This window comes from Delphinus delphis, chromosome 9 (assembly GCF_949987515.2).
Source record: "Delphinus delphis chromosome 9, mDelDel1.2, whole genome shotgun sequence".
NCBI lineage: Eukaryota > Metazoa > Chordata > Mammalia > Artiodactyla > Delphinidae > Delphinus > Delphinus delphis.
Window position 1 is genome coordinate 1,642,719 of NC_082691.1, and position 13,412 is coordinate 1,656,130.

Genomic DNA, 13,412 nt, shown 5'->3' on the forward strand with positions numbered 1-13,412 from the left:
CGCTGGCATCTACTGCCAAACCAGCCTAGAAGGGCCCGATCTCGCCGCGATCGCGGAAGCTAAGCAGGGTCGGGCCTGGTTAGAACTTGGATGGGAGACCTCTAGGGAAGACCGGGTGCTCTAGGCTTTTTGCCTCCCGCTCCGCCTTCTCCTTTTGGCGCCCGCGGCGTTCGCGGCTATCTCCGCCCCCGCCGGGTACAGATGCAAGCCGCACCTCCTCAGGCCCCTCCCACCACAGCAAGCTTCTGATGGGGTGCTCCCTGCCTGCCTGAGCTGCCAGGCGGCCAGAAGGCGGCCCTGGAAGGCGGAGACACACCAGACGCTTCCGCCTGACGGAAACCAGACGTGGCCGCGGACCCGGGGGCCGTCCGTGCGGCCCGCGAGCCCCTCGACCTGCACCTGGCCGCCCCCACTGGAGCCCAGCCCCGGCGCCGCCACCTGTCTGCCGGGCTGGCTCTCCACAGCTCCATACGGAAAAAGCCGCCCCTCCGCCGTTTCACCATGGCCGGGCGCGGGAGCGTTGTCGAGGGCCCAGGCCGCTTCCCCGGGCCTGCCGGCCACCTGGGGCGGGGTCCTGAGCTCGGACGGTGGCGTGGGGGCAAGGGTGGCGTTGCTGGGCCTAAGGGGCTTTACCAACACAATGCTGGCTCCCACTGGCTTCGGGCCACCTGCTGTCGGGCAGGAGGGCCGGCCCGGTCTGCGGTTGGGCTTCGCCTAACGCAGCGTGGGCCGGCTACTACTATTGCTCTTGCTGATTCTTCTACTTCTATTTCTGGCCCTCTGCAGGTCAAATATGCTGCCACTATTACTGCTGCTGATGCCACTTCTACTGCTGTTTCTACCACTACTACTACTACTACTACTACTAGGCCAGTGCATGGCAAATACTACTACTATTACCACCACTGCTGCCATTACTACTACTGCTGCTACTACTACTGCTGCTGCTACTTGTACAGGTGCTGCTGATACTACTACTACTAATAGCCCAGTGCATGGCAAATATTAACACTACTACTACTGCTGCTGCTTCTACTATTGCTACTACTACTGCTACTACTAGTAGTCCAGTGCATGGCAAATTCTACTACTATTACTACAACAGCTACTGCTGCTAATAGTAATGTTACTACTACTGCTAATGCTAGTAATCTAGTATATGGCAAATACTACTACTATTACTACTAGTGCTGCTGCTGCTACTTCCGCTACTACAACTATCAATACTACTAGCCCAGTGCATGGCAAATATACTACTATTATTGCTGTTCCTGCTACTTCTACTACTATTCCTGGCCCACTGCAAGTCAAATATGCTGCTCCAATTGCTCCTGCTGCTGCCACTTCTACTGCTATTGCTACCACTCTTACTACTACTACTAGCCCAATGCATGGCAAATACTACTACTATTACTACTACTGCTGCTGCTTGTACAAATGCTACTACTACTGCTACTACTAGTAGTCCAGTGCATTGAAAATACTACTACTACTACTCCTGATGCTGCTACTACTTCTACTACTAGTATCAATACTACTAGCCCTGTGTATGGCAAATCTACTACTACTACTGCTATGGCTGCTACTTCTATTATCACTACTGGCCCACTGCAGGACAAATCTGCTGGTACTATTACTGCTGCTGATGCCACTTCTATTGCTGATGCTAACTCTACTACTACTGCTACTACTAGCAGTCCACTGCATGGCAAATCTACTACTACTACTTCAATTGCTGCTACTGCTACTACTACTACTGGCCCTCTGCAGGGAATATATGGTGCTACTACTCCTGCTGCTGCAGCCACTTCTCCTGCTGCTACTACCACTACTATTACTACTAGCCCAGTGCATGGCAAATACTACTTCTATTACCACTACTGCTGCTACTTCTACTGCTGCTGCTACCTCCGTTCCCCGGCCTAGGCGGGCGGCGGGGCCCTGCCGGGACGGGCGGGCCGCTGGGCTGGCGGTAAGGCCCAAGCGCCCGCTAAGCTGCGCCTCAAGAGGCAGCCCGCGACCCCGCCGGCATCTACTGCCAAACCAGCCTAGAAGGGCCCGATCTCGCCGCGATCGCGGAAGCTAAGCAGGGTCGGGCCTGGTTAGAACTTGGATGGGAGACCTCTAGGGAAGACCGGGTGCTCTAGGCTTTTTGCCTCCCGCTCCGCCTTCTCCTTTTGGCGCCCGCGGCGTTCGCGGCTATCTCCGCCCCCGCCGGGTACAGATGCAAGCCCCACCTCCTCAGGCCCCCCCCACCACAGCAAGCGTCTGATGGGGCGCTCCCTGCCTGCCTGAGCGGCCAGGCGGCCAGAAGGCGGCCCTGGAAGGCGGAGACACACCAGACGCTTCCGCCTGACGGAAACCAGACGTGGCCGCGGACCCGGGGGCCGTCCGTGCGGCCCGCGAGCCCCTCGACCTGCACCTGGCCGCCCCCACTGGAGCCCGGCCCCGGCGCCGCCACCTGTCTGCCGGGCTGGCTCTCCACAGCTCCATTCGGAAAAAGCCGCCCCTCCGCCGTTTCATTATGGCCGGGCGCGGGAGCGGGGTCGAGGGCCCAGGCAGCTTCCCTGGGCCTGCCGGCCACCTGGGGCGGGGTCCTGAGCTCGGACGGTGACATGGGGGCGAAGGTGGCGTGGCTGGGTCTTAGGGGCCGTGCCAACTCAATGGTGGCTCGCAGTGGCTTCGGGCCAGCTTCTGTCGGTCAGGAGGGCCGGTCCGGTATGCGTCTGAGCTGCGCCTAGCGCAGCGTGGGCGGGCAGGTGGGATGCCCAAGGGACCGCGGTCCCCGGGCCCGGAAGCCTCCTGGGCCACTTCCCCGTGAGCGGCCTGCGGGATCTGGGGCGGGGCGTCAAGCGCCGAAAAGTTTGCTGGGTCCCGCCCGACCTGGGCTGGGTGGTCGCCAACACCTCCGCCACCCCCAGGTGCCCGAGACCTCCGTTCCCCGGCCTAGGCAGGCGGCGGGGCCCTGCCGGGACGGGCGGGCCGCTGGGCTGACGGTAAGGCCCAAGCGCCTGATAAGCTGCGCCTCAAGAGGCAGCCCGCGACGCCGCCGGCATCTACTGCCCCACCAGCCTAGAAGGGCCCGATCTCGCCGCGATCGCGGAAGCTAAGCAGGGTCGGGCCTGGTTAGAACTTGGATGGGAGACCTCTAGGGAAGACCGGGTGCTCTAGGCTTTTTGCCTCCCGCTCCGCCTTCTCCTTTTGGCGCCCGCGGCGTTCGCGGCTATCTCCGCCCCCGCCGGGTACAGATGCAAGCCGCACCTCCTCAGGCCCCTCCCACCACAGCAAGCTTCTGATGGGGTGCTCCCTGCCTGCCTGAGCTGCCAGGCGGCCAGAAGGCGGCCCTGGAAGGCGGAGACACACCAGACGCTTCCGCCTGACGGAAACCAGACGTGGCCGCGGACCCGGGGGCCGTCCGTGCGGCCCGCGAGCCCCTCGACCTGCACCTGGCCGCCCCCACTGGAGCCCAGCCCCGGCGCCGCCACCTGTCTGCCGGGCTGGCTCTCCACAGCTCCATACGGAAAAAGCCGCCCCTCCGCCGTTTCACCATGGCCGGGCGCGGGAGCGTTGTCGAGGGCCCAGGCCGCTTCCCCGGGCCTGCCGGCCACCTGGGGCGGGGTCCTGAGCTCGGACGGTGGCGTGGGGGCAAGGGTGGCGTTGCTGGGCCTAAGGGGCTTTACCAACACAATGCTGGCTCCCACTGGCTTCGGGCCACCTGCTGTCGGGCAGGAGGGCCGGCCCGGTCTGCGGTTGGGCTTCGCCTAACGCAGCGTGGGCCGGCTACTACTATTGCTCTTGCTGATTCTTCTACTTCTATTTCTGGCCCTCTGCAGGTCAAATATGCTGCCACTATTACTGCTGCTGATGCCACTTCTACTGCTGTTTCTACCACTACTACTACTACTACTACTACTAGGCCAGTGCATGGCAAATACTACTACTATTACCACCACTGCTGCCATTACTACTACTGCTGCTACTACTACTGCTGCTGCTACTTGTACAGGTGCTGCTGATACTACTACTACTAATAGCCCAGTGCATGGCAAATATTAACACTACTACTACTGCTGCTGCTTCTACTATTGCTACTACTACTGCTACTACTAGTAGTCCAGTGCATGGCAAATTCTACTACTATTACTACAACAGCTACTGCTGCTAATAGTAATGTTACTACTACTGCTAATGCTAGTAATCTAGTATATGGCAAATACTACTACTATTACTACTAGTGCTGCTGCTGCTACTTCCGCTACTACAACTATCAATACTACTAGCCCAGTGCATGGCAAATATACTACTATTATTGCTGTTCCTGCTACTTCTACTACTATTCCTGGCCCACTGCAAGTCAAATATGCTGCTCCAATTGCTCCTGCTGCTGCCACTTCTACTGCTATTGCTACCACTCTTACTACTACTACTAGCCCAATGCATGGCAAATACTACTACTATTACTACTACTGCTGCTGCTTGTACAAATGCTACTACTACTGCTACTACTAGTAGTCCAGTGCATTGAAAATACTACTACTACTACTCCTGATGCTGCTACTACTTCTACTACTAGTATCAATACTACTAGCCCTGTGTATGGCAAATCTACTACTACTACTGCTATGGCTGCTACTTCTATTATCACTACTGGCCCACTGCAGGACAAATCTGCTGGTACTATTACTGCTGCTGATGCCACTTCTATTGCTGATGCTAACTCTACTACTACTGCTACTACTAGCAGTCCACTGCATGGCAAATCTACTACTACTACTTCAATTGCTGCTACTGCTACTACTACTACTGGCCCTCTGCAGGGAATATATGGTGCTACTACTCCTGCTGCTGCAGCCACTTCTCCTGCTGCTACTACCACTACTATTACTACTAGCCCAGTGCATGGCAAATACTACTTCTATTACCACTACTGCTGCTACTTCTACTGCTGCTGCTACCTCCGTTCCCCGGCCTAGGCGGGCGGCGGGGCCCTGCCGGGACGGGCGGGCCGCTGGGCTGGCGGTAAGGCCCAAGCGCCCGCTAAGCTGCGCCTCAAGAGGCAGCCCGCGACCCCGCCGGCATCTACTGCCAAACCAGCCTAGAAGGGCCCGATCTCGCCGCGATCGCGGAAGCTAAGCAGGGTCGGGCCTGGTTAGAACTTGGATGGGAGACCTCTAGGGAAGACCGGGTGCTCTAGGCTTTTTGCCTCCCGCTCCGCCTTCTCCTTTTGGCGCCCGCGGCGTTCGCGGCTATCTCCGCCCCCGCCGGGTACAGATGCAAGCCCCACCTCCTCAGGCCCCCCCCACCACAGCAAGCGTCTGATGGGGCGCTCCCTGCCTGCCTGAGCGGCCAGGCGGCCAGAAGGCGGCCCTGGAAGGCGGAGACACACCAGACGCTTCCGCCTGACGGAAACCAGACGTGGCCGCGGACCCGGGGGCCGTCCGTGCGGCCCGCGAGCCCCTCGACCTGCACCTGGCCGCCCCCACTGGAGCCCGGCCCCGGCGCCGCCACCTGTCTGCCGGGCTGGCTCTCCACAGCTCCATTCGGAAAAAGCCGCCCCTCCGCCGTTTCATTATGGCCGGGCGCGGGAGCGGGGTCGAGGGCCCAGGCAGCTTCCCTGGGCCTGCCGGCCACCTGGGGCGGGGTCCTGAGCTCGGACGGTGACATGGGGGCGAAGGTGGCGTGGCTGGGTCTTAGGGGCCGTGCCAACTCAATGGTGGCTCGCAGTGGCTTCGGGCCAGCTTCTGTCGGTCAGGAGGGCCGGTCCGGTATGCGTCTGAGCTGCGCCTAGCGCAGCGTGGGCGGGCAGGTGGGATGCCCAAGGGACCGCGGTCCCCGGGCCCGGAAGCCTCCTGGGCCACTTCCCCGTGAGCGGCCTGCGGGATCTGGGGCGGGGCGTCAAGCGCCGAAAAGTTTGCTGGGTCCCGCCCGACCTGGGCTGGGTGGTCGCCAACACCTCCGCCACCCCCAGGTGCCCGAGACCTCCGTTCCCCGGCCTAGGCAGGCGGCGGGGCCCTGCCGGGACGGGCGGGCCGCTGGGCTGACGGTAAGGCCCAAGCGCCTGATAAGCTGCGCCTCAAGAGGCAGCCCGCGACGCCGCCGGCATCTACTGCCCCACCAGCCTAGAAGGGCCCGATCTCGCCGCGATCGCGGAAGCTAAGCAGGGTCGGGCCTGGTTAGAACTTGGATGGGAGACCTCTAGGGAAGACCGGGTGCTCTAGGCTTTTTGCCTCCCGCTCCGCCTTCTCCTTTTGGCGCCCGCGGCGTTCGCGGCTATCTCCGCCCCCGCCGGGTACAGATGCAAGCCGCACCTCCTCAGGCCCCTCCCACCACAGCAAGCTTCTGATGGGGTGCTCCCTGCCTGCCTGAGCTGCCAGGCGGCCAGAAGGCGGCCCTGGAAGGCGGAGACACACCAGACGCTTCCGCCTGACGGAAACCAGACGTGGCCGCGGACCCGGGGGCCGTCCGTGCGGCCCGCGAGCCCCTCGACCTGCACCTGGCCGCCCCCACTGGAGCCCAGCCCCGGCGCCGCCACCTGTCTGCCGGGCTGGCTCTCCACAGCTCCATACGGAAAAAGCCGCCCCTCCGCCGTTTCACCATGGCCGGGCGCGGGAGCGTTGTCGAGGGCCCAGGCCGCTTCCCCGGGCCTGCCGGCCACCTGGGGCGGGGTCCTGAGCTCGGACGGTGGCGTGGGGGCAAGGGTGGCGTTGCTGGGCCTAAGGGGCTTTACCAACACAATGCTGGCTCCCACTGGCTTCGGGCCACCTGCTGTCGGGCAGGAGGGCCGGCCCGGTCTGCGGTTGGGCTTCGCCTAACGCAGCGTGGGCCGGCTACTACTATTGCTCTTGCTGATTCTTCTACTTCTATTTCTGGCCCTCTGCAGGTCAAATATGCTGCCACTATTACTGCTGCTGATGCCACTTCTACTGCTGTTTCTACCACTACTACTACTACTACTACTACTAGGCCAGTGCATGGCAAATACTACTACTATTACCACCACTGCTGCCATTACTACTACTGCTGCTACTACTACTGCTGCTGCTACTTGTACAGGTGCTGCTGATACTACTACTACTAATAGCCCAGTGCATGGCAAATATTAACACTACTACTACTGCTGCTGCTTCTACTATTGCTACTACTACTGCTACTACTAGTAGTCCAGTGCATGGCAAATTCTACTACTATTACTACAACAGCTACTGCTGCTAATAGTAATGTTACTACTACTGCTAATGCTAGTAATCTAGTATATGGCAAATACTACTACTATTACTACTAGTGCTGCTGCTGCTACTTCCGCTACTACAACTATCAATACTACTAGCCCAGTGCATGGCAAATATACTACTATTATTGCTGTTCCTGCTACTTCTACTACTATTCCTGGCCCACTGCAAGTCAAATATGCTGCTCCAATTGCTCCTGCTGCTGCCACTTCTACTGCTATTGCTACCACTCTTACTACTACTACTAGCCCAATGCATGGCAAATACTACTACTATTACTACTACTGCTGCTGCTTGTACAAATGCTACTACTACTGCTACTACTAGTAGTCCAGTGCATTGAAAATACTACTACTACTACTCCTGATGCTGCTACTACTTCTACTACTAGTATCAATACTACTAGCCCTGTGTATGGCAAATCTACTACTACTACTGCTATGGCTGCTACTTCTATTATCACTACTGGCCCACTGCAGGACAAATCTGCTGGTACTATTACTGCTGCTGATGCCACTTCTATTGCTGATGCTAACTCTACTACTACTGCTACTACTAGCAGTCCACTGCATGGCAAATCTACTACTACTACTTCAATTGCTGCTACTGCTACTACTACTACTGGCCCTCTGCAGGGAATATATGGTGCTACTACTCCTGCTGCTGCAGCCACTTCTCCTGCTGCTACTACCACTACTATTACTACTAGCCCAGTGCATGGCAAATACTACTTCTATTACCACTACTGCTGCTACTTCTACTGCTGCTGCTACCTCCGTTCCCCGGCCTAGGCGGGCGGCGGGGCCCTGCCGGGACGGGCGGGCCGCTGGGCTGGCGGTAAGGCCCAAGCGCCCGCTAAGCTGCGCCTCAAGAGGCAGCCCGCGACCCCGCCGGCATCTACTGCCAAACCAGCCTAGAAGGGCCCGATCTCGCCGCGATCGCGGAAGCTAAGCAGGGTCGGGCCTGGTTAGAACTTGGATGGGAGACCTCTAGGGAAGACCGGGTGCTCTAGGCTTTTTGCCTCCCGCTCCGCCTTCTCCTTTTGGCGCCCGCGGCGTTCGCGGCTATCTCCGCCCCCGCCGGGTACAGATGCAAGCCCCACCTCCTCAGGCCCCCCCCACCACAGCAAGCGTCTGATGGGGCGCTCCCTGCCTGCCTGAGCGGCCAGGCGGCCAGAAGGCGGCCCTGGAAGGCGGAGACACACCAGACGCTTCCGCCTGACGGAAACCAGACGTGGCCGCGGACCCGGGGGCCGTCCGTGCGGCCCGCGAGCCCCTCGACCTGCACCTGGCCGCCCCCACTGGAGCCCGGCCCCGGCGCCGCCACCTGTCTGCCGGGCTGGCTCTCCACAGCTCCATTCGGAAAAAGCCGCCCCTCCGCCGTTTCATTATGGCCGGGCGCGGGAGCGGGGTCGAGGGCCCAGGCAGCTTCCCTGGGCCTGCCGGCCACCTGGGGCGGGGTCCTGAGCTCGGACGGTGACATGGGGGCGAAGGTGGCGTGGCTGGGTCTTAGGGGCCGTGCCAACTCAATGGTGGCTCGCAGTGGCTTCGGGCCAGCTTCTGTCGGTCAGGAGGGCCGGTCCGGTATGCGTCTGAGCTGCGCCTAGCGCAGCGTGGGCGGGCAGGTGGGATGCCCAAGGGACCGCGGTCCCCGGGCCCGGAAGCCTCCTGGGCCACTTCCCCGTGAGCGGCCTGCGGGATCTGGGGCGGGGCGTCAAGCGCCGAAAAGTTTGCTGGGTCCCGCCCGACCTGGGCTGGGTGGTCGCCAACACCTCCGCCACCCCCAGGTGCCCGAGACCTCCGTTCCCCGGCCTAGGCAGGCGGCGGGGCCCTGCCGGGACGGGCGGGCCGCTGGGCTGACGGTAAGGCCCAAGCGCCTGATAAGCTGCGCCTCAAGAGGCAGCCCGCGACGCCGCCGGCATCTACTGCCCCACCAGCCTAGAAGGGCCCGATCTCGCCGCGATCGCGGAAGCTAAGCAGGGTCGGGCCTGGTTAGAACTTGGATGGGAGACCTCTAGGGAAGACCGGGTGCTCTAGGCTTTTTGCCTCCCGCTCCGCCTTCTCCTTTTGGCGCCCGCGGCGTTCGCGGCTATCTCCGCCCCCGCCGGGTACAGATGCAAGCCCCACCTCCTCAGGCCCCCCCCACCACAGCAAGCTTCTGATGGGGCGCTCCCTGCCTGCCTGAGCTGCCAGGAGGCCAGAAGGCGGCCCTGGAAGGCGGAGACACACCAGACGCTTCCGCCTGACGGAAACCAGACGTGGCCGCGGACCCGGGGGCCGTCCGTGCGGCCCGCGAGCCCCTCGACCTGCACCTGGCCGCCCCCACTGGAGCCCAGCCCCGGCGCCGCCACCTGTCTGCCGGGCTGGCTCTCCACAGCTCCATACGGAAAAAGCCGCCCCTCCGCCGTTTCACCATGGCCGGGCGCGGGAGCGTTGTCGAGGGCCCAGGCCGCTTCCCCGGGCCTGCCGGCCACCTGGGGCGGGGTCCTGAGCTCGGACGGTGGCGTGGGGGCAAGGGTGGCGTTGCTGGGCCTAAGGGGCTTTACCAACACAATGCTGGCTCCCACTGGCTTCGGGCCACCTGCTGTCGGGCAGGAGGGCCGGCCCGGTCTGCGGTTGGGCTTCGCCTAACGCAGCGTGGGCCGGCTACTACTATTGCTCTTGCTGATTCTTCTACTTCTATTTCTGGCCCTCTGCAGGTCAAATATGCTGCCACTATTACTGCTGCTGATGCCACTTCTACTGCTGTTTCTACCACTACTACTACTACTACTACTACTAGGCCAGTGCATGGCAAATACTACTACTATTACCACCACTGCTGCCATTACTACTACTGCTGCTACTACTACTGCTGCTGCTACTTGTACAGGTGCTGCTGATACTACTACTACTAATAGCCCAGTGCATGGCAAATATTAACACTACTACTACTGCTGCTGCTTCTACTATTGCTACTACTACTGCTACTACTAGTAGTCCAGTGCATGGCAAATTCTACTACTATTACTACAACAGCTACTGCTGCTAATAGTAATGTTACTACTACTGCTAATGCTAGTAATCTAGTATATGGCAAATACTACTACTATTACTACTAGTGCTGCTGCTGCTACTTCCGCTACTACAACTATCAATACTACTAGCCCAGTGCATGGCAAATATACTACTATTATTGCTGTTCCTGCTACTTCTACTACTATTCCTGGCCCACTGCAAGTCAAATATGCTGCTCCAATTGCTCCTGCTGCTGCCACTTCTACTGCTATTGCTACCACTCTTACTACTACTACTAGCCCAATGCATGGCAAATACTACTACTATTACTACTACTGCTGCTGCTTGTACAAATGCTACTACTACTGCTACTACTAGTAGTCCAGTGCATTGAAAATACTACTACTACTACTCCTGATGCTGCTACTACTTCTACTACTAGTATCAATACTACTAGCCCTGTGTATGGCAAATCTACTACTACTACTGCTATGGCTGCTACTTCTATTATCACTACTGGCCCACTGCAGGACAAATCTGCTGGTACTATTACTGCTGCTGATGCCACTTCTATTGCTGATGCTAACTCTACTACTACTGCTACTACTAGCAGTCCACTGCATGGCAAATCTACTACTACTACTTCAATTGCTGCTACTGCTACTACTACTACTGGCCCTCTGCAGGGAATATATGGTGCTACTACTCCTGCTGCTGCAGCCACTTCTCCTGCTGCTACTACCACTACTATTACTACTAGCCCAGTGCATGGCAAATACTACTTCTATTACCACTACTGCTGCTACTTCTACTGCTGCTGCTACCTCCGTTCCCCGGCCTAGGCGGGCGGCGGGGCCCTGCCGGGACGGGCGGGCCGCTGGGCTGGCGGTAAGGCCCAAGCGCCCGCTAAGCTGCGCCTCAAGAGGCAGCCCGCGACCCCGCCGGCATCTACTGCCAAACCAGCCTAGAAGGGCCCGATCTCGCCGCGATCGAGGAAGCTAAGCAGGGTCGGGCCTGGTTAGAACTTGGATGGGAGACCTCTAGGGAAGACCGGGTGCTCTAGGCTTTTTGCCTCCCGCTCCGCCTTCTCCTTTTGGCGCCCGCGGCGTTCGCGGCTATCTCCGCCCCCGCCGGGTACAGATGCAAGCCCCACCTCCTCAGGCCCCCCCCACCACAGCAAGCGTCTGATGGGGCGCTCCCTGCCTGCCTGAGCTGCCAGGCGGCCAGAAGGCGGCCCTGGAAGGCGGAGACACACCAGACGCTTCCGCCTGACGGAAACCAGACGTGGCCGCGGACCCGGGGGCCGTCCGTGCGGCCCGCGAGCCCCTCGACCTGCACCTGGCCGCCCCCACTGGAGCCCGGCCCCGGCGCCGCCACCTGTCTGCCGGGCTGGCTCTCCACAGCTCCATTCGGAAAAAGCCGCCCCTCCGCCGTTTCATTATGGCCGGGCGCGGGAGCGGGGTCGAGGGCCCAGGCAGCTTCCCTGGGCCTGCCGGCCACCTGGGGCGGGGTCCTGAGCTCGGACGGTGACATGGGGGCGAAGGTGGCGTGGCTGGGTCTTAGGGGCCGTGCCAACTCAATGGTGGCTCGCAGTGGCTTCGGGCCAGCTTCTGTCGGTCAGGAGGGCCGGTCCGGTATGCGTCTGAGCTGCGCCTAGCGCAGCGTGGGCGGGCAGGTGGGATGCCCAAGGGACCGCGGTCCCCGGGCCCGGAAGCCTCCTGGGCCACTTCCCCGTGAGCGGCCTGCGGGATCTGGGGCGGGGCGTCAAGCGCCGAAAAGTTTGCTGGGTCCCGCCTGACCTGGGCTGGGTGGTCGCCAACACCTCCGCCACCCCCAGGTGCCCGAGACCTCCGTTCCCCGGCCTAGGCAGGCGGCGGGGCCCTGCCGGGACGGGCGGGCCGCTGGGCTGACGGTAAGGCCCAAGCGCCCGCTAAGCTGCGCCTCAAGAGGCAGCCCGCGACCCCGCTGGCATCTACTGCCAAACCAGCCTAGAAGGGCCCGATCTCGCCGCGATCGCGGAAGCTAAGCAGGGTCGGGCCTGGTTAGAACTTGGATGGGAGACCTCTAGGGAAGACCGGGTGCTCTAGGCTTTTTGCCTCCCGCTCCGCCTTCTCCTTTTGGCGCCCGCGGCGTTCGCGGCTATCTCCGCCCCCGCCGGGTACAGATGCAAGCCGCACCTCCTCAGGCCCCTCCCACCACAGCAAGCTTCTGATGGGGTGCTCCCTGCCTGCCTGAGCTGCCAGGCGGCCAGAAGGCGGCCCTGGAAGGCGGAGACACACCAGACGCTTCCGCCTGACGGAAACCAGACGTGGCCGCGGACCCGGGGGCCGTCCGTGCGGCCCGCGAGCCCCTCGACCTGCACCTGGCCGCCCCCACTGGAGCCCAGCCCCGGCGCCGCCACCTGTCTGCCGGGCTGGCTCTCCACAGCTCCATACGGAAAAAGCCGCCCCTCCGCCGTTTCACCATGGCCGGGCGCGGGAGCGTTGTCGAGGGCCCAGGCCGCTTCCCCGGGCCTGCCGGCCACCTGGGGCGGGGTCCTGAGCTCGGACGGTGGCGTGGGGGCAAGGGTGGCGTTGCTGGGCCTAAGGGGCTTTACCAACACAATGCTGGCTCCCACTGGCTTCGGGCCACCTGCTGTCGGGCAGGAGGGCCGGCCCGGTCTGCGGTTGGGCTTCGCCTAACGCAGCGTGGGCCGGCTACTACTATTGCTCTTGCTGATTCTTCTACTTCTATTTCTGGCCCTCTGCAGGTCAAATATGCTGCCACTATTACTGCTGCTGATGCCACTTCTACTGCTGTTTCTACCACTACTACTACTACTACTACTACTAGGCCAGTGCATGGCAAATACTACTACTATTACCACCACTGCTGCCATTACTACTACTGCTGCTACTACTACTGCTGCTGCTACTTGTACAGGTGCTGCTGATACTACTACTACTAATAGCCCAGTGCATGGCAAATATTAACACTACTACTACTGCTGCTGCTTCTACTATTGCTACTACTACTGCTACTACTAGTAGTCCAGTGCATGGCAAATTCTACTACTATTACTACAACAGCTACTGCTGCTAATAGTAATGTTACTACTACTGCTAATGCTAGTAATCTAGTATATGGCAAATACTACTACTATTACTACTAGTGCTGCTGCTGCTACTTCCGCTACTACAACTATCAA